Raw genomic sequence first — 19567 nt, 5'->3', positions numbered from 1 at the left:
TTTGCCTTTAACCCTTCCTAGATTAACCCTGACCAAGACCTGGCTCTCCATGCCGTACATGTGTTTACAACAATCAAGAAAGAACTGAAATAAACAATGAGAGAGAGAGTAGAAAAAGTGCTGGCCTCCCACTGGCACTCCAACATTTGATTGCAATGGAAAGTCACAGTCCTGAAAAGCAGTCATGGAATCTTGTTTTCTACCTCAGGAAAACCCTAGAGTACATCTGGACTTACACCTGAGACCAGGGAAGGCCCCAGAACAAACTCTTTTAGGGAAAGAGGTCTGGTGCATGGGTGATGTCATTCATTCAGACAGCCCATCCACCAGCCACACACAATTGTAGGCAAATTTACTGGGACCTTCACCATGAACACACACACACACACACACACACACACACACACACAGAGAGAGAGATTTGTTCCAGTCACACATACATTTCACCTCAGTTCTATGAACCTAAATTTCCAGTTTTCTACACCTACACCAATATCTACTTTTACTCTATTAAGTTTTGTCAACACTTAGAACTCTCTCCTGGTTTTCTTAGAACTCAGATATCCCAATATCAGATATTCCTAAGGAAACAATCAGCTTTCAAAATAAAACAAAATTCACCAAGATTGTGACTGAGTAGTAGTTATCCACATTCAGAGGATGAACTGGCCTATAAATATCTAACTCATCCCCAGTTTCTTTCCCTGTCTTTCATTAATTGCTTCCATTACCCCAACCCCAGCCTGAAGAGGTGTTATGGCCCAGTTAGCCTGAGACAGAAAGAGTAGACATAAAAGCTTCCCATTAATTCTCTGTCACAGATTTCTTAAGCTTGAATAATGTTTAAAAGAGAAAAAACTCCCATAAAATCCTACTGTTGCTGTACATTATTTTCATTGTGTTACTTTAAAATGAACAGATATAAAACTAGATATAAATTTCCCATACATATAGCTCTTAAATTACTTTAGAACTCAAGCAAATTAAAAACAAACAAACCTACAAATGTCACTAGAGTTCATATAGAAAACATCAGTGTGATCAATGATGTTTTGCTGGAACTAAATTGCTGGCGTTCGGTTTAATAGACCTACTATTTGTATGTTTTATGCTTCACTTTCTGTCCACTTGATTCTTTTGACTTTTAGCAATACTGGATATCTTAAGTCTTTCTTCAAGTTATTGTAGGACTAATCATTTTTGGTAAATAAGTTTGTTTTAACTACTAATCCATTAGTTTGAGGGGCTGATAAATTTAATAGTGTACCACAATAGATACATAATAATAAAAAGTACTGAAGATTAACATTAAAAATACTACTGAATAAACCGGGCGCAGTGGCTCATGCCTGCAATCCCAGCACTTTGGGAGGCCAATGAGGGCAGATCACGAGGTCAGGAGATCAAGACCATCTGGCTAACACGATGAAACCCCATCTCTACTAAAAATACAAAAATAAAAATTTGCCAGACATGGTGGCGGGCACCTGTAGTCCCAGCTACTCGGGAGGCTGAGGCAGAAGAATGGCATGAACCCAGGAGGCAGATGTTGCAGTGAGCCAAGATCGTGCCGCTGCACTCCAGCCTGGTTGACCGAGCGAGACTCCATCTCAAAAAAAAATAAAAATAAAAATAAAAATAAATGGAATAAAAATAACTGTATGCTTTCCTGCTATTGAATGACAGTTCAACTTGGTATGTCTCACAATAACTCTGTTCTCAACAGGATATGCCACTTCTATGACAGGTCTTTTGAACTAAGGATGTCTGTACTAGCTTTGGGCCACAAAATTGATCAATTTTCCCACATCTTTCTCTATTCAAACTTAATACAAAATCGACATTTCCGTATCATGCCATGATGTTATTTGTTCTTCGTTTGGCACCAAACTCAGCCTTCAGCACTAAAAATAATGTAGTAGAACATTTTGATTTTATTTCTTTATGATTATCTTCAAAATAAAAGCAGAAAATTTGAAAATTCTCATGAAACACTCACTCCCTCAAGAACATACCTACAGACCTACTTTGAGAAACAGAGCTGTAATAGCACAAAATGAGTTACAGAGGAAATATTTAAATTGTATTTTACTAATGCCTTAGGGATACTAAGTGGTGGGAGAACCCTATCAGTCCGTCTTTATCCTGAAGCCCCCAACGGGGCTGTCTTTCAGCCTCACCTCAAGTCAGACCTCTTAGGCAAGTCAAGACCCAGAACAGACAGCGCTCCCTCTGCTGCTAGCCTGAGGACTGTTTTCCATCCCTTTTCCCATGAGGGGACTCATTATATATGGTCCCTGTGCTGGCTTCCTCCCATGGTTCACTCTTGTCTCATTACCTGGGATAAGAACCCTCTTGCCAGCTTTAATTATGAGCAAGTTTATAGCCTTCCTAGACCATTAGCTCAAGGATCACAAATATGATTGCCTCCACTAATTGACAGATACAATGGTTCCAGTCCACTAGACCTTCCTCCCACAGCCCTGGGGATACCCTTGTTTTCTACCCTCCTCAGACCCCTCCCTTCACCCCCACGCCCCACCACCTGCCCAGGCCAACCAAAACAAAGATGCTGCAGGAAGTACTGGTAGTTCAGATATCTCCTTGGTCAATGTAGATAGCATTTTCCTAGGCCTGAGGATCTACTGAATAACAAACTCAGGGGTTTTTTGTGGAAGAAAATTCAACTTTGAGAAAAATGGGTGAATTAGTTGGGTTGCTGAAAAGGCTCTTCAGGGAAAAGGTTTCCTCTTTATTTGGCCAAGGGCCCTCTTCACAATCTTCCCATTTGTGCCTCCACTTTGCTGTCCCCTTACATAGTTGTGGTCAAAGCCAGATAAAATATTACGTGGAAATAAATGAAGTTAGTAAAAGGAGCTTACTGAAAACAAAATTATACCATTATCACAACAATAAGATAAAGCAGCAGAAAAGAGAATAAGAAGCATGAACACCAAGAATAAATAATATAAAATATGAAAAATCAAAAACCAGAAGTTTAAAAGACAAAATAGGCAAAGAATAATACTAACTAAATGAATTTACTAGAAAGACAAAAAAAGAGTCATGCACTAAATGGAAGGAAAAATTAAATGTCAAAAACAGTGTGCAAAGGTTAACATCCTCCAATAGGGCAAACTGGGTGAGTCCTTTGAGCTGTGTGTGCTGCAAACTTCCCACTTGACTGACTTGCCAGGGTCAAGCATCATCGCTGAAGGCAGTCCTCAGGGGAGGGTCTGTTCTTAGGGGAGGTCTCCTCAAGTCAGCAAACTTCAGCACAGAGAAGGTCAGGGCAATGAAGATCTCACCATTCAGCTCAAACCTCCAGGCACTTTGAGGTAGCTTTCATTCCACAATTAAGAAGCTTTGCAATAGACATTAAATTGTTCTGGTTGAATTTCCAATCCAGCCCCTCTGCAAAACCATGGCCAAATTGGATGGTTTCGCCATAATCGGAAAGTGTGCCTTCCAGCATCTATTAATTGTATATTTTATCCTGGGAGGCCACACTAGAAAGAAACAGGATCTTCACGACATCCTTGTTTATTGCCTCTGCAGCCCACCCTGTTCCGGGCTGGTTGACGTTCGATTATGGCTGCTTAGCTAATTCACAAAGTAGTAGATTCCAGGCCTCTGGACAAAATACAGGCTTCTGTTGTTTTACTCTAGTAATAGAAACAAATATTTGTTTCTATTTGGCACTTAATATATGCCGAAATCCTCACTGCCTACCTGCCCCGGTCTAGAGAGAACTGGCGGAGCCAAAGCCCGCGGAAGCAGCCGTCCCTGGTTGGAAGCCGTGGGAGGAGCTTTCACCTCTTTGGCTCTATGTTTACATTTTCAGGGTAATATGTTCTCAAGACCATTAAGACAGTGCTGAAAAGGCTATTTTTTGAGACAGAGTCTCCCTCTGTCACCCAGGCTGGAGTGCAGTGGCGCGATCTCGGCTCACTGCAACCTCTGCCTCCCGGGTTGAAACAATTCCCCTGCCTCAGCCTCCTGAGTAGCTGGGATTACAGGCGCCCGCCACCACGCCCAGATAACTTCTTGTGTTTTTAGTAGAGACACGGTATCTCCATGTTGGCCAGGCTGGTTTCAAACTCCTGACCTCAAGTGATTCACCCACCTTGGCCTCCCAAAGTGCTGGAATTACAGGCATGAGCCACTGCGCCCTCCTGGAACAATTTCTTAAGAACTCTTTCTAACATTTTGGTTATGGCTCCAGCCTGCATCATCCATGGCTGGTTACCCTCCATCACCTGACCTTCACCTGCCCAGCCAATGCGGCTGCTGCCTAAACTCCTGCCCTCACCTGTCTTTCCTCCCAACTTACATCCCCTGCTGACCTGCCTCACTTTTCTGCTTTTTAAGACATCAGACTTTAATAAGGGAAATCAAACAAATGTAATTAAGGATAAACACATAAATAACCGGTGGACAGGAATGAAATTAGCTGCTCTTTTTCCTTTGTGTCATGTTTCCACTGGCTTCTTCTAGCCAGGTGACTTTCCATTCTCTTTCTATTTTTGGAAATCCTAATGGACTACAAAGTCCTAGGTTGTTCCTCAGTTGCTTTGTGTATACTACTCAGGTTTTCCCCAAAACACTAAATTCCCTGAGGCAGAGATGATGTCCTACTTCTTTTGTGCTCCCACAGCACCTAACAGATAGATGGCTCCAAAGGAGTTGCTTAATAAATGCTTACTGGTTGGTCAGTTGATTAATTTAGAATTCAACTATTGTTTAGTCTTTAAGCATGCCCATGGAAACTGTAAGCTCAGCATTTAAATACCAGTAAGATGTGCAGAAAAAAAAAAAACAGTGATATCAATGGGGAGGGTTATTTATCAAATTGATGCAGGGTTTTTTTTGTTTTGTTTTGTTTTGTTGTTGTTGTTTTTGTTTACCATAGTTGAGGGATGTCTTTTTACCTAAGAAGATAGAGCAAACAAAATTGAGTACATTCATACTTTACATCAAACTCTAGGATATTACAGCTCAATAGACACTAAAGATTTTCCTAACCCAACTCTACGTCCCTGATTTGAAGTGAGAAAGCAGAAACCTAGGGAGGTGAAGGAATTACCCAATTTCCCAAGAGAGAAATATCTCCTAGGTTCTCAAATTTTACTTTTTAGTAAATATTGCTTAATTTTTATTCTTACCACTACATTTACAAACCCCTTATTATAATACATTATATTCTTTCATTTAACTTTGTAATATGAAAAATTTCAAACATAGAGAAAAGTTGAAAGAATAGTAAAATAAGGGGAGGGAGAGCATTAGGGCAAATACCTAACGCATGCAAGGCTTAAAACCTAGATGACAGGTTAACAGGTGCAGCAAACCACCATGGCACATGTATACCTGTGTAACAAACCTGCATGGTCTGCACATGTATCACAGAACTTAAAGTAAAATTTAAAAAAAAAGTAAAATAAATATTCATTTACTCTCCACCTAGATTTGACATTGCTAATATTTTGCCATGTTTGCTTCTCTCTGTGTAGATAGGTAGACATTGTTTGTTAGTTTTGGGCTGAATCATCTGACACTGAGTTTCAGACATTGTAACTCTTCAGCGCTAAACACCCTGCCTACATCTCTGGGGCACACACAGTCCCCTACATTACCATTATCACACCAAATAAAATTAGCAATTTTTCATAACACCACTGAATAACAAGTTCATATTTGAATTTCCACCTTTTTCCCAACAATATCTCTTATAGTTGCATTTATATTTTTAACCTGAACCCAATCACATTTCATGCATTATACTTCATTATGATGACTCTTTTAACAGAACAGTCCAGCCATTCTTTCTTGATATTAACATTTTGAAATATCCAACTGAGTTATCTTGTAGAATGTCCCAGGTTATGGATCACATTGTCGTTTACTCTTGAACAACATGGGTTTGAACTGCATGGGTTCATTTATACGTGGATTTTCTTCTTCCTCTGCTGGCCCTGAGACAGCAAGAACAACCTCTCGTCGTCTTCCTCCTCCTCAGTCTACTCAATGGGAAGACAATGAGGATGAAGATCTTTGTGATTATCTACTTCCACTTAATGAATAGTAAACATATTTTATCTTCCTTATGATTTTCTTAATAAGTTTCTTTTCTCTAGCTTATTTTACTGTAAGAGTACAGTATATAGTACATATAGCATACAAAATTATGTGTTAATGAACTCTGTTGTCAGCAAGGCTTCTGGTCAACAGTAGACGACTGGTAGTTAAGTTTTGGAGGAGTCAAAAGTTATACGTGGGTTTTCAACTGCATGGGGGGGATCAAAACCAATGGACAAAGTCATCTGAAATAGACAAAATGTGTCTGACAGTTTAGCAAGTAAAAAGACTAAAAGAGTCAGTCAAAGCAGGGTTAGTCAGCCATGAAGAGCATAAAAACAGGAGCATGAGGATGGTGAACATCAGCAGAGCCCATGTAAGAAATGCCCACTGGAGACGGTGCCTCAGCCAACAGCTTTGAATAATCCAACACCTTTGGAAAGGCTGTTCCTACGGTAAACGTGGCAGTATCGTCTCTCCAAGCTTAATGCCATTAAACGTTTGAATCATCTAACTAGCTCACTCTTTTGAATTCCACGCTCCCTAAGCAACCTTCTGATAACTTGCCCTCCTTGGAGGTCTGACTTCATTGAAAGAATGTGCAAGCTGTATGGAGACGAGTGTTCCAGACACAGTGGTGGTTTTATTCCTCTTGTGAATCAATAAATTGACATGCTGGTTTCATGCATCAGCTCTCTGAGCTTAATTAATTAGAGTTGAAGCTGAGAAATGGATCCACACTCAGTGTGCTGACAGATCCAGTTTCTAAACCTGCAGGGCATAGACCAGACCCTGGACCGAGGCAATGCCATCCTGTGAGGTCTCTCAGGAGACAGCAAATGCTCATCCTGTCATATCCCCATATTGCCTTTGGCAGTTAAATTCCTCTAAGCTTTGCATCTGTCTACTGACTCTGAGAGCATTGATTTACAGGGAGTGAACTAGATGTGGATTGGCAAATCTCTAATCCCTTTTACAGACAGGACACTAGAGTGAAATTGGAACAAATATGACCCTTCTCATGGATCAGCTAAAGCAATCTTTAGTGTAGTTTGTGTCTGAAGATGTTATTTGATCCTGGCCCACTTTCAGCTAACTTCGGTTAAGGAAATGCCATTTGTGTCCCTAGGTTGTGAGTATTAAGCATCCTTTCATATCTGTCAATTTTCTCCACTTTAAAATGAGGATAATAATATCTATTATGTTATTGATTACTAATCCTTCATTCAATAAATATTTATTGAGTTCCTGCCATGTGAAAGCTGCCATGCCAGGTCCTGGTGGTATTTGGGAAATAGAGATGCTTGGTTTCTGCATTCTAATGGGGGAAATATAATTTAAATAAATTTCATTAGTCCAGTTGGGCTGCTATAACAAAATACCAGAGACTGGGTGGCTTAAACAGAAATTACTTCCTCACAGTTCTGGAGGGGGAAGTCCAAGATCGAGGTGTCAGCCAATTTGATGAGGGTTGTTTTCCAGGCTTGTAGATGGCCACCTTCTGGCTCCATGCTCACATGACCTCTTCTTTGTGCATGTGCAAAAAGGAAGAGAGGAGAGACAGAGCAGGAGTTCTCTGTTGTCTTTTCTTATAAGAACACTAATCCTGTGGGATTAATGCCCTACCTATATACCCTCATTTAACCTTAATTACTTCTGTAATGACCCTATCTCCAAATACAGTCATATTGGGGGTTAAGGCTTCCACATATAAATTTAGGGCAGGGGGAGGGTACACAAATATCAACAAAGGCAAGTGATTGATTGATTGATTAATATTACAATATGGTCAGAGTTGCAAAGAAGCTGCGATAAGAAAAACCCTTGTGGCCGGGCGCGGTGGCTCAAGCCTGTAATCCCAGCACTTTGGGAGGCCGAAACGGGCGGATCACGAGGTCAGGAGATCGAGACCATCCTGGCTAACACAGTGAAACCCCGTCTCTACTAAAAATACAAAAAAAAAAAAATTAGCTGGGTGAGGTGGCGGGCACCTGTAATCCCAGCTACTCAGGAGGCTGAGGCAGGAGAATAGCGTGAACCCGGGAGGCAGAGCTTGCAGTGAGCTGAGATCGGGTCACTGCACTCCAGCCTGGGCGACAGAGCGAGACTCCGTCTCAAAAAAAAAAAAAAAAAAGACCCTTTTGGGAGGATTAAATGAGTCACCTACCTGATTCTTTGCCCCCTCTATTTCTTTATTCCTATCCATATAACCTTATTTCATCTTTGTCTATGGTCAAAGACTAGAGGGCGAATGGCACAGTCTCTCACCAACTTGTCCAACGTGTCTCTCCTCATTTTCTTTCTTTGCTATGAAATCTAATCCTCCAACCTACAAACAGTGCTCCCCATTGGGATAAAAATTTGTAGCTGCGAGGCTTGAAAAAAACATGCAGCATGAGCATCAGCAGAAGATGCTGGGTCTTTCTGACTCCAGAACCCACTATGCCTCTACTGCTGCCCCCACTGCCCCCTGAAAAGGGTAACCTGGGCAACCTTGGCCACTGGAGCTTATATACCCACTGTTCTTGGTGCTGCTGGAAGCTGGCAGAGCACATCTCCTTCAGTGATACGTCCGTTTTTGTTTTTATCTTTCTCTTGTCTTGGGACCTTAGAATAAATTCACTCATTACTTGCACTGGATGAACTTCAGCTCTTTTCTACCCTAAAAGGAGTTCTTTATCTACTCAGAAGACTCCCTTCACCCCAGATGAAGGAGGAGGCTTGGCTCACCCCTTGTTCTTAGGAATATTAATTCTAGTTTTTATGAGTTGAATATTGTCTCCGCAAAAATTCATGCTGTAGTTCTGTCAGTACCTCAGAATGTGAGCTCATTTAGATACATGGTCTTTAGAGAGATCATTAAGTTAAAATGAAGTCATTAAGGAGTGAGCCTTAATCCAGTATGACCGGTGTCCTTACAGAAAGGAGAAATATGGAGACAGATACACATACAACAGGAATATGATATAAACAAGGAGATAGCCACCGATAAGCCAAGGAGAGAAGCCTGGAACGGATCCTTCCCTCACTGCCCTCAGAAGAAACCAACCCTGCCAACACCGTGATTTCAGAAGTCTAGGCTCCAGAGCTGAGATAACAAATGTCATTGTTTAATCTCCCAGTTGTATTTTGTTATGGCGGCTCTAGCAAATTAATACACTAGTGTTTAGGGCCCGGCCTCAGTCTTAATATCCTCTCTACCTATTTTATTTATGTCAACAAGACTCCTAAAGACCTGCCCTGATATGCCAGGACCTTGAAGTCCTCATATAGATCAGTCTTTCCCTCCCCCATGGCTGTCACTTCACTGAGAATGTACCCCCTTAGTGTCTCCTATATATGAAAGTCACTTCTTCAGCAACTAAGGATTAAATATGAGTAAGACTCAAAGTTTCGAAAGTCTAATGAAAACTTTCGCGCTTTTCTTTATTCCTGGACCTGAGGTGGTGCCAGGGAAAAGAGTGGGAGAGTGGTCACAGCCCTATCCACAGAGCAGGCCCTCAGCTGGCCTTTGCCTGTCTTTCATTCCAGGTCCCAGGCCTAAGGAGCAGCCATACTGTGGGACACGCCCTTCTCATGGCAGAGAGCAGAAGCTCAAGAGGAACAAACCAAAATATGCCTTGTCTCATAACCTTGTGCTTAGAACTGGCACTTTGTTGCTTCCACCCATGTTCCATGGATCAAAGCAACAATTAAGGCCAAGCCCCACGTAAGTGGAGCAGAGATGCACATGGTCCCTTCAGGGGGGATGGACAAGTCACACCATGGGCTAGGGCTGTGTCACCCTATTACAGGGGGAAACTAGGAGTTGGGAACAAAAGTTCTCTCTACCACAGATTTAGAGTGTACTCTTTTGAGGAACTGGATTGTTAAAGTAAACAGAGCGGTAACTAAAGGAAGATAAGAAGCCAACTATGGCTTCCATTTTGTTTTATTTTTCAGGTAGGAGACATTTGAATAAGTTTATATATTGCTGGGGAAGGAGACAGAAAGTAGGAGCAATAAAAATACAGAAATGGAAAGAAAGAAGTGATGAACATCACTTGGACAATTCTTCACTTTCAAAACCCCAACTGTATCAACCAGGGTCCAATTAAGACACAGAAACCATACTATAATTTGGTTGGGGAAAGTTCAATGTAAAAAAAATTGGCTGCTAAGCAGTAACAAAAGAGAATGGCTGCTAATACGGCAATAAGAAGTCTAAAGAATAGAGGACTGACATATACAGAAAGTGGCCACTATCCCCAGGGCTGAGGCAGAGCACACAAGGATGAAATGACTATGGAAGAGCAGCCCCCACTACCTGAGCTTAGATCCAGACCTCGATGGGAAGTACACAGCCATGACTTACTGAGCAGTGCAGTCACTGAGGGGTCTGCTGGCAGGACTCACTGGCAATTCACCTTCTGGGGTCCTGGGAGAAGATGCCTATGGAAACACATGCTGCTGGTCACTGGCCACTGTGCAGTACAAAAGTCTGCCTAGATAAAAAAAAAAAAAAAAAAACACTAAACTAGGAAATACTGTTCATCCTCTGGTGTCCCCTACTGATGAAGCATATAACATCATACTAGCCAACCAAGGGGAAAGGTTCCAAAATCACAAGCAAGCAATGAAGGTGGATTTGGAGCTGAGAGGCAAGAGGTGATAACCAGCGCCCCCATCCTGGTGAAATCAAATTCTAAGCCTATTCCACACTGGCCTCTGTGCAGCTATATGCAGGTAGAGAAAACAACAATATCAACAACAACAACCCAACTGATTGGTCCAACTGGTCTTGTCATTAGATCTCAAATGGTCATTAGTGTGGCCAGCAATCCTATCACATTTTCATGCTGCTTACTAACCTGCTGACCTGGATGATTATTTGACACCTTCTCCTCACTCCTCAAACATACAACACCTTTTCCCCAACCCACTCACTCTCTCCGTGATGAACTTGGTTCCTATTTCACAAAGAAAATAAAAGCATTGGGAACTTTTGCAAGCTCGCACCACCAAACCTGCACACCTACCGATATCTGCACCCACATCCTTTTCCTTCCCACCAGCTGAGTGAGAGATGTCAGGGCTCCTCTCTAAGGACATCCCCTCTGCTTCTCCCATCAGACTCCCATCCCCTCTTGCCTGCTCAAGAAAATCACTCCGCTTCTCTCTCTTTCTCTTTCTCTCTCTCTCTGTCTCTCTCTCTCTCTCCTTTCCCGACAGCATCAATTTCTCCCCTCCACTGGACCATTCCTAATGGAATACATAAATACATCTAAAAAATACACACACTCTTTACCCCCCACCCCTCTGACTTCTGCCTCATTTCTTTGCTCTTATTTATAGAAAAAGTCTTTTTTATTAACTTGTCTATATTCATTGTCTGCAATTTTTCTCTTCTAACTCCCCTTTCACTTACTTCAGTGAGGTATTTATCACCACCAGACCACTGAGACAGTATTTTCAAGGTCACCAGTAACCAAGGCCACCCCTAGTATACAAAGCCCTGAAAAAATATTTTATAGGACCCTTGTCTATCTAAACAATTTAATTTAAAAAGGTATTTCAAAATGTACAGGCCTATGTGAGGTGTCGACATTCGTCAATGAAGATTTAGAATAATCCATAGAGAAGAGGTACTTACAAATGTGTTTATTGTTCTATCACTGCACGTGAAGATTCTTCATAGAGTTCAGACATCAGATATTCCTGTTCAGATCCAGGAAATAATCTGCCCATGCTCTTTTGGTTAATGTTTTATTTCCTATTGTGAGAAATAGGCAGCAACATTGTTGTCACTCACAATGTCATGGCTTTTGGAACCTGTTTCTATTGAAACAATATAGTTTTGGGTTTGGGTTTTGGTTTTTTGCCTCTGTGGTTCTCTGATACCATTCGTGTAATGTTGGTTGCATCTTTACTGATGGTGCTGCATCATTCCTCATGGCACCTGCAAATACTGGCACCCAACCACTCTCTCAGAGGTTGTTTCTGTACTTCATTAATAATGACCAAAATGTAAGCCTTATCCAGAATATTCAGGAAAGTATGCATGATAATTTATTTTTCATTTGGAGTTTTATAGTGTTAACATAAAGTGACACATCTTCCAACCATGTATTCTCTTGAATTCTTCAGGCCATTATAACTACATTCTTAGAATGTGATCCCTTTCAACATTTCCTGCACCTCCACTTCTGCACACCACCACCAAAAGAGAGGAAAGGCAAGGAGACGTGACTGGAGCAAGAAAAACAGTGTTTTTCACAGAAGGATGTCCATTCCTTGTTGGGAACGGCCTAAGATCGACCTGAGAAAGCAAATATCATTTGGAGGAGTGGCCAAAAGGACAGCAGGGAAACTAGGGCACTGGATGTTATAGGTATTGCCATATCATTTGGAGGCAAGGCACTGGTTGGAAGAGCCTGTTGGTGTGGCAAAGCCAAGGTCTTTAAAGTCCTCAGAGAAGGCAGGCACAGCCACCACTGGAGGACTTCCTGATGTGTGGTACAGAGACTGATGAGGGCATGGGGTGAAAACCTTAGGTGCCAGCAGCAAGGGGATGGATATACAGGGTGAAGGAGGCTTGCTGCCATCCTATGCCTTGGAATGCCGCAAATCAGAGATGGTATCATGGAGGAACATGGACAGGTGAGAGCTGAGGCATGGGCCCCCACACACAGCCCAAGCCCATGTGCTTACAGTTGACCATCCGTAGCCCAGAGCCCTGAATTCATCCTGTGCCTGATGTGAGGATCACCCAAAAGCAGTGTATCAGCACCATTCTGGTGGCTCAATATCACACAATGGCACCAGCCAGCAGGAACAATCCAATTGCCAGGCTGCCCTCCTGGACAGGGCCGAAGCCACAGAGCCCTCAGACAAATCCACTGATGCAAATCTTAGAGTTCTTCAAGGTAGCAGGTAAACCCTGCACATGGAGTGGAGATTCAGAAAGGCCCCAGAAAGGAAAAAAACAAGGATCAGGGTCCATGTACGTCCCTGTATGGGGCTGCCATTTGTCCTAACCACCCTGAGGTCTGCCACAGCTGAGCCAGCCTTACTGGAAGAGGATAGTCAAATAACCTCACTTGTATTCTTTTGCCACTTACTGTGTCGCCCTAGCTTCCCTCCAGGGGGTCCTCATTTTGTCCTGGGCTCAACCTTACCTTTGATCACTGTAGAACCCAGGCACGAGATTTCACATTGCTGGGAATCCATTTTCAGTCTTTGAAAAGACCCAGTGATTCTTCAGGACGCTTGTTATCCCAAAGATCCAAAGATGCAGCAGAGACAGAATTTCCCAGTTTGAAGGGATCTGAAACATCCGTAAAGTTATAGAAATTCGTATCTGGAGGAGCCTTAACGGTCATTCAGACCAACGCTTTCTCAGGTACCTATAACATCCAGTGCCCTAGTTTCCCTGCTGTCCATTTTGGTCACTCCTTTTCAGTTTCTTTTGCAGGCTACCCTTTACAGGGCTCAGTCTCAGTCTCCACACTCTTTTGTTCTCTCTAGATTTTCCCCAGGTGACCTCACCCAGGTCTATGGCTTTAAATACCATCCATATGTTGATAATTCCCAAATTTATATTTCCAGTCCCAAGCTCTCCACTGAGTTTCAGGCTCATATATCCAAATGTCTACTTCTTGCCATCAGTGTATCTTACAAACCTCTCAAATTTGATATGCCTAAAACAGGACTCTGGATTTTACCTTTTGTGCATATCAATGAGTTCCTCTCTTAGTCTTCCAATCACAGGGAAGGGCTCCACCATCAAGACAGACACGAGCCTAAAACCCAAGAATTCTTCTTGTTTCCTGCCTTCCTTTCCTTCTCTCACATTCAGTCTCTTGGTAGACGTGTTCATTCACTTCCACCATTTCTATCTACTTCTCTTCATCTCCAGTGCCAACGTTCTTGTCCAGGCCATCACTATCTCTCCCCGAACCATCCAATAGCATCCTAACTGGTTTTCCCTATTCTTATCTCACCTCAATCCATTCTCTGCATATTAGCTTGAGTGATCCTTTCAAGAAGTGAACACAAACCTTAAATCTTTCAACAGTCCTCACTGCATCCAGAATAAAATCCAAGCTCCTATAACTGCCTAATATGGCTTCTGTCCACCTCTAACCTCAAATCTTACCTTCTGCCCTTGCTGTGCTCAAGCCTCTCTGGCCTTTCATTTCCTTAAACACACCAAGCCTTTCCAGCCTCAGGGACTTTACAGTTCTACCTAGAGTGCTCTTCCACTAATTTCTTTAGGTCATAGTTTGTGGTCATTTGAAAACATGTCCACAAACTCTTTTCTATCCTACAAAAAGGGGGAATCCAATTCCCCTCCCCTTGAACATGCACTAGCCTCAGTGGCTTGCTACTAATGAATTAAATGGTACAGAAGAGACTGTGTAACTTCTTAAACTAGGTAACCAAAGATGGCACAGCCTCCACCTGGTTCTCTGTCTTGTGAGGCTCACCCTTGGAACCCAGCCACCATGCTGTGGCAAAGCCATGTACCACACTCAGGAGTTTCAGGGAACAGACCTGGCAGAGGTCCTTGCCAACAGCTAACATCAGCCAGCGTCAACCACTAGACATGTAAGTGAGGAAGCCTCCAGATGATTCCAGTTCCCACCTTCAGCTGATAATAGGTGGAGCAGAGACACACTGTCCCCACCTGCCTAAATTGCAGATTCATGAGTAATTTCTGTCATTGTTTTAAGCCATTAAGTTTTGGGGTGGTTTGTCACATAGCAATAGATAACTGGAACACAGCTCATATGTCCCCTTCTCAAAACTGCCCTCCCTGATCATCCTAAGTGCCCATTGGCATTATCCATTACCTAAAAATTATGACTGACCCTAACGCCCAGCCTGGTGCCTGGCACATAGGAGATGCTCAGTGAATATTTGCAGAATGATTGAATAAGGGAATAAATCCTCTTGTCACATTTTAAGTTATCAGTCATCAATAAAATGGGGATTTGTTTCATCATTTGCAGGGTGATGACATCAAATTCAATTCAGAGAGAGGAAAGGGTAGTTACGAAGCATGCTCCATTGGTGCTGCTGGACAGGGAGGGTGGGCAGACTTGACGACCACCAGTCCAGGACCTAGACAGCCTGAAGACACCGGGGCCTGATAAGGTAGTTGGGGGTGCCCAAAGAATGCTAGTCCTGGTGCCAATGCAGCAGACAGTCGCCTTGTCTGTTGTTGAGTAAACCAGTGCCTTCTCTTGTGCCTGTGATGCCTGCCAGCACATGTCTTTCTCAGAAGTGGGCATATTGTCTCTTTGGGAAACATTGGGTAGAAGGATTGAAGCAGGAGAATTTTCAGGGAATCACTCTTGCAAGAGATGCTGCACTCTGGCAGACTTGATAATGAAAAATATGTCAAGCAACTGAGTTTTAGCAGCAGGGTTCCTTGGGGCCCTGTTCACCAACTTGTGGTTTCTGTAGTGACAGGACAGCTGCCGGGTGGATGGCAGCTTTGGGACCACCTGACTGGCTCTGATGATAACTGGCTTTGACAGCTTTGATTGGAATGAAAAGATTTAGGGTCCCTATGGCTTTCTTAAATTAAACTCTCTTCTGGACTTAGCTTGTTTATCAACATTGTCTTAGATTAGGGGACTTTCCTGTGATGAGGGAGTTCTTTTACCGTGATGGTTGAATTGTCGGGGCCACTGTCAGGGTTTCTGAGATCAGGCTCCTCAGAACAGCGCAGCAAGGTAAGCCTACACCCTGATGTGCTTCTCAGGCAATGCCTCCAAGGGGCATGTTAACAGTCAGGTCTAGTTAGGAAAGAAAACAGGAAACAGACCTGTATTTTAACGGAAAGAATTTAATTTAGGCAATTGAGTAAGCAGGTATTAGAGACTGAAAAGCAAAAAGGAAGTATCAAGATAAACACAGGGACGGTAACTGCCAGAGGCAGCTCTACCTCTGGGGCTGAAGAACACAGGGAAGATACTGGGGTTGCAATAATTTAGAAGCTTGGAAGAGGAGACCTGCGGAGCTGGGACCTAGGCTTCCAAGGAGGGGTGACTGCATAGTATCTCTAAGGCTAGAGTTGAGAGTCCAGAAAATGTTGGAGACTGGAACCTATTGCTATTGAGATAAACTGCCACTACAAGTGAAAAGTCATTGTTGGGCTGATGCTCACAGGGACAAGCAGTGAGGAAGAGGCAAGTCCTTGCTCCCTCCTGCCAATTTACCATCCCTCGTTACTGACAGAGCCCCACGTGGAGCCAGCTGGCCACAGAGCAGTGTGGTTCGCCAAGTCCCAGCCCCAGAATCACAGAATCACCCAGCCCCAGTACTCACAGGGTAGAGTACAGACAGGTGGGTCTGACCTTAGAGACATCAGCTTCATAACCAGCACAGGGAGTGTGAACAAGATGACAATGGTAGGCCCTGAGATAGAACAGCCAGGCCCAAAATACCCACACCTACCTTCCTCTGGTAGAAATCTCTATTGCGGCCAGGCGTGGTGGCTCACGCCTATAATCCCAGCACTTTGGGAGACCAAGGCAGGCGGATCACCTGAGGTTGGGAGTTCAAGACCAGCCTGACCAACATGGAGAAACCCCATCTCTACAAAAAAAAAAATACAGGGCCAGGCATGTTGGCTCACACCTGTAATTCCAGCACTTTGGGAGGCTGAGGCCTCAATCTCATGAGGTCAGGAGATTGAGACCATCTTGGTCAACACGGTGAAACCCCATCTCTACTAAAAATACAAAAAATTAGCCGGGTGTGGTGGCAGGCGCCTATAGTCCCAGCTACTCGGAAGACTGAAGCAGGAGAATCGCTTGAACGCAGAAGGCGGAGGTTGCAGCAAGCTGAGATCACACCACTGCACTCTAGCCTGGGCAACAGAGCTAGACTCCATCTCAAAAAAAAAAAAAAAAAATACAAAATTAGCTAGGCATGCTGACACATACCTGTAATCCCAGCAACTGGGGACGCTGAGGCAGGAGAATCGTTTGAACCTGGGAGGCGGAGGTTGCGGTGTGCTGAGATTGCACCATTGCACTCCAGCCTGGGCAACAAGAGCAAAATTCCATCTCAAAAAAAAAAAAGGAAAAGAAAAAGAAAGAAGGAAAAGAAAAGAAATCACCTAATGTGTGCTCAGTTCTTTACACTTTACAAAGAGCTTCTTATGTTATCTTATTTAAAGGCAGAAAACTGCCTATGTGTGCTGGCACTGACCACCACATGAGAACAAGACACCATCCCAAGCGCCCAGCATTGGTGTCCTTTGCTTTTACTTTGTCCCTGAGTGCCTGAGGAACAGCCTGATGCAGCCTGACCTGAGCATTTCCTGAGATGTGGATGTTTTGTATCTTGGGCATAAGTAGGCAGGTCAGCAGGACAGTAACCCTGCCCCCAACCTTGTTTTAGCCAGAATATCTCTACTAACATTCGTTTCTCATACTGGGTCTCCAGGTAAGCTTACATTTGAAGAGGAAGTTCTGCAGTGAACAATAGCTTGGAAACATTTGCCCTAGAAGGAGAAACCTTCAAGCTGCCAGCCACCAAATAAGCCTGCAAGGCTCACTTCCATTGTCTTCTCTGCTATGCCCTTTGTCCCTACCAGCCTGAGGCAAATATCAGTCCTTATTGTCCCCTTCCAAGGTTAACCCTACCTCCAAAACCTCTTAAGAGTATCCTTTCAAAGCATGTTGGCAGAGTGGCCTGCTGAGTATCCGGTGTGTGGGTTGGGCCTGTTGTTTTGTATGTATAGTTTGGGGTGTTGATTTTTGTTCATTTGTTGGTTAGTGTGTTTTTCTGCGAAAAACCTGTTAATCCTCCCTACAAGAAAGGAAGGGTAGGGAAAGAGGGGACACAGTTGGGAAAAGGAATCACATTTTTCCCTTTCCTAAATGGACCCCAAACCCACATCTGCCTCTAATATTGGCAAGAGTATAAATGAAGGCAGTTGGTCAGCACCTCACCTTCTCTTCCCACCCTCAGGTCCACTAGCAGGCACTGAACAAACACCTCAGCCCACACACCCAAAAACTCTGTGCAAAGGCTGCTAACAAGAGCCACCCCTTAGCTATCCCTGAGACCTCGGTGAGCTCACCACAGACGGGGCAGATGGGAAAAGGTTCACGCAGCCCTGGAAGAGGCTGGGACATTTGAGCAGGGAATTCTGGGTCCTGGGTTATGAACCATGGACCAAAAGGAGGACTAGCCCTGGGTGGCACATAGACACGGCCCACGAACTTCTTGTCCTATGGAGCAGGGCCAGCCCCATGAAGACCAGAGCAGGGCTCCTAAAACCACAGCCCAGGGTTGCACCTGTGAGAACAAAAGAGACTACCGGGGCAGAGCGGATCCTGGAAGTGAGAGGCACTATAGGTCCAGCCTCTTTCTGAAGCCCCACCCAGAGAAGCAGCCTTTGCTGGAAAAGGAATCAGCGGAAGCCAAGGTAAGGGGCCATCACCCAGCAAAAGCCTCCTGTGCCAGAGAGAGAAAGAGCAGCCACAGCCATGAAGCTGACCAGGGCATGGCTTCCTTAGGTAGAAGTCTGGGGGAGCCCCATTCAGGCCTGCATAAGCCCCCGGGATTCCAGCAAGACATGGTGGAGGAGGTGGGCTCCCAGAGGTGGACACTGGGCTCCTGCTAGTCATAGCTGAGGACAGCGGGGCTGGGGCAGGGTCGGGAGAGCTGTGGCTGCTTACAGACTTATTCCAGGAAAGCAGAAACGTGCAGTACTTTGCCTTGTTGCACTCACCTACTTTAGGCACCTTCCCAGCTCTGCCCACCCCATTCCCACTCTTACATACACAGAGCTCTTGAGTTTACTGTCTTTCATTTTAATGCCTAACATTTAAAAAAAGTTTTTAATCATGGAGAAATTCAGACAAATGCAAAAGTAGGTTAAATAGCACAAGGAACCCTCATGTACCCAGCATCAAGATTCAGCAACCATCAATTTATAGTCAATCTTGTTTTACCCAAAAATCCTACGTATTTCTCCCCTCTGATATTATTTTGAGGCAAATCCCAAATATATGGTTTGGGATTGGTTTCATCAATTAATATTTTGGTTTCATGAATTAATATTTTGAGCTATATCTCAAAAACTGATTCCTTTAAATATCTATATAACCTCAATGCCTTCACCACACCTAGGTAACACAAATTCCTAACATGATCAAGTATCTGGTCAGTGATCTCATTTCCAAGAGTCTCTTAAATACCACTTTTACTTGCCTCAGGAGGGGCTCTGGCTGAAGCACAATCAAAAAGCAAGGGGTGGTCAGGCATGGTGGCTGACACCTCTAATCCCAGCACTTTGGGAGGCTGAAGAGGGCAGATTGCTTGAGGTCAGCAGTTCAAGACCAGCTTGGGCAACATGGTGAAACCTCGTCTCTACTAAAAATATGGAAATTAGCTGGGTGTGGTGGTGGGCGCCTCTAGTCCCAGCTACTCGGGAGGCTGAGGCAGGAGAATCACTTGAACCCAGGAGATGGAGGTTGCAGTG

General features: G+C 43.7%; 1 long non-coding RNA gene across 1 annotated transcript in view; it reads right to left on the bottom strand.

The window, feature by feature from the left end:
• Positions 1 to 4827: 4827 nt before the first annotated feature.
• Positions 4828 to 19567, bottom strand: part of LOC105514616 — a 31848-nt gene continuing 17108 nt past the window's right edge. Inside the window, exons 2-5 of the long non-coding RNA XR_001002206.1 lie at positions 11711 to 11830; positions 10937 to 11027; positions 10433 to 10562; positions 4828 to 4931 (exon numbers count right to left, since the gene is read on the bottom strand). This is a non-coding gene — a long non-coding RNA (uncharacterized LOC105514616). The remainder of the gene's footprint in view (positions 4932 to 10432; positions 10563 to 10936; positions 11028 to 11710; positions 11831 to 19567) is intronic.

Source organism: Colobus angolensis, unplaced genomic scaffold (genome assembly GCF_000951035.1).
Source record: "Colobus angolensis palliatus isolate OR3802 unplaced genomic scaffold, Cang.pa_1.0 Scaffold249, whole genome shotgun sequence".
Lineage (NCBI taxonomy): Eukaryota > Metazoa > Chordata > Mammalia > Primates > Cercopithecidae > Colobus > Colobus angolensis.
This window is presented reverse-complemented; position numbering and strand designations above follow the sequence as displayed.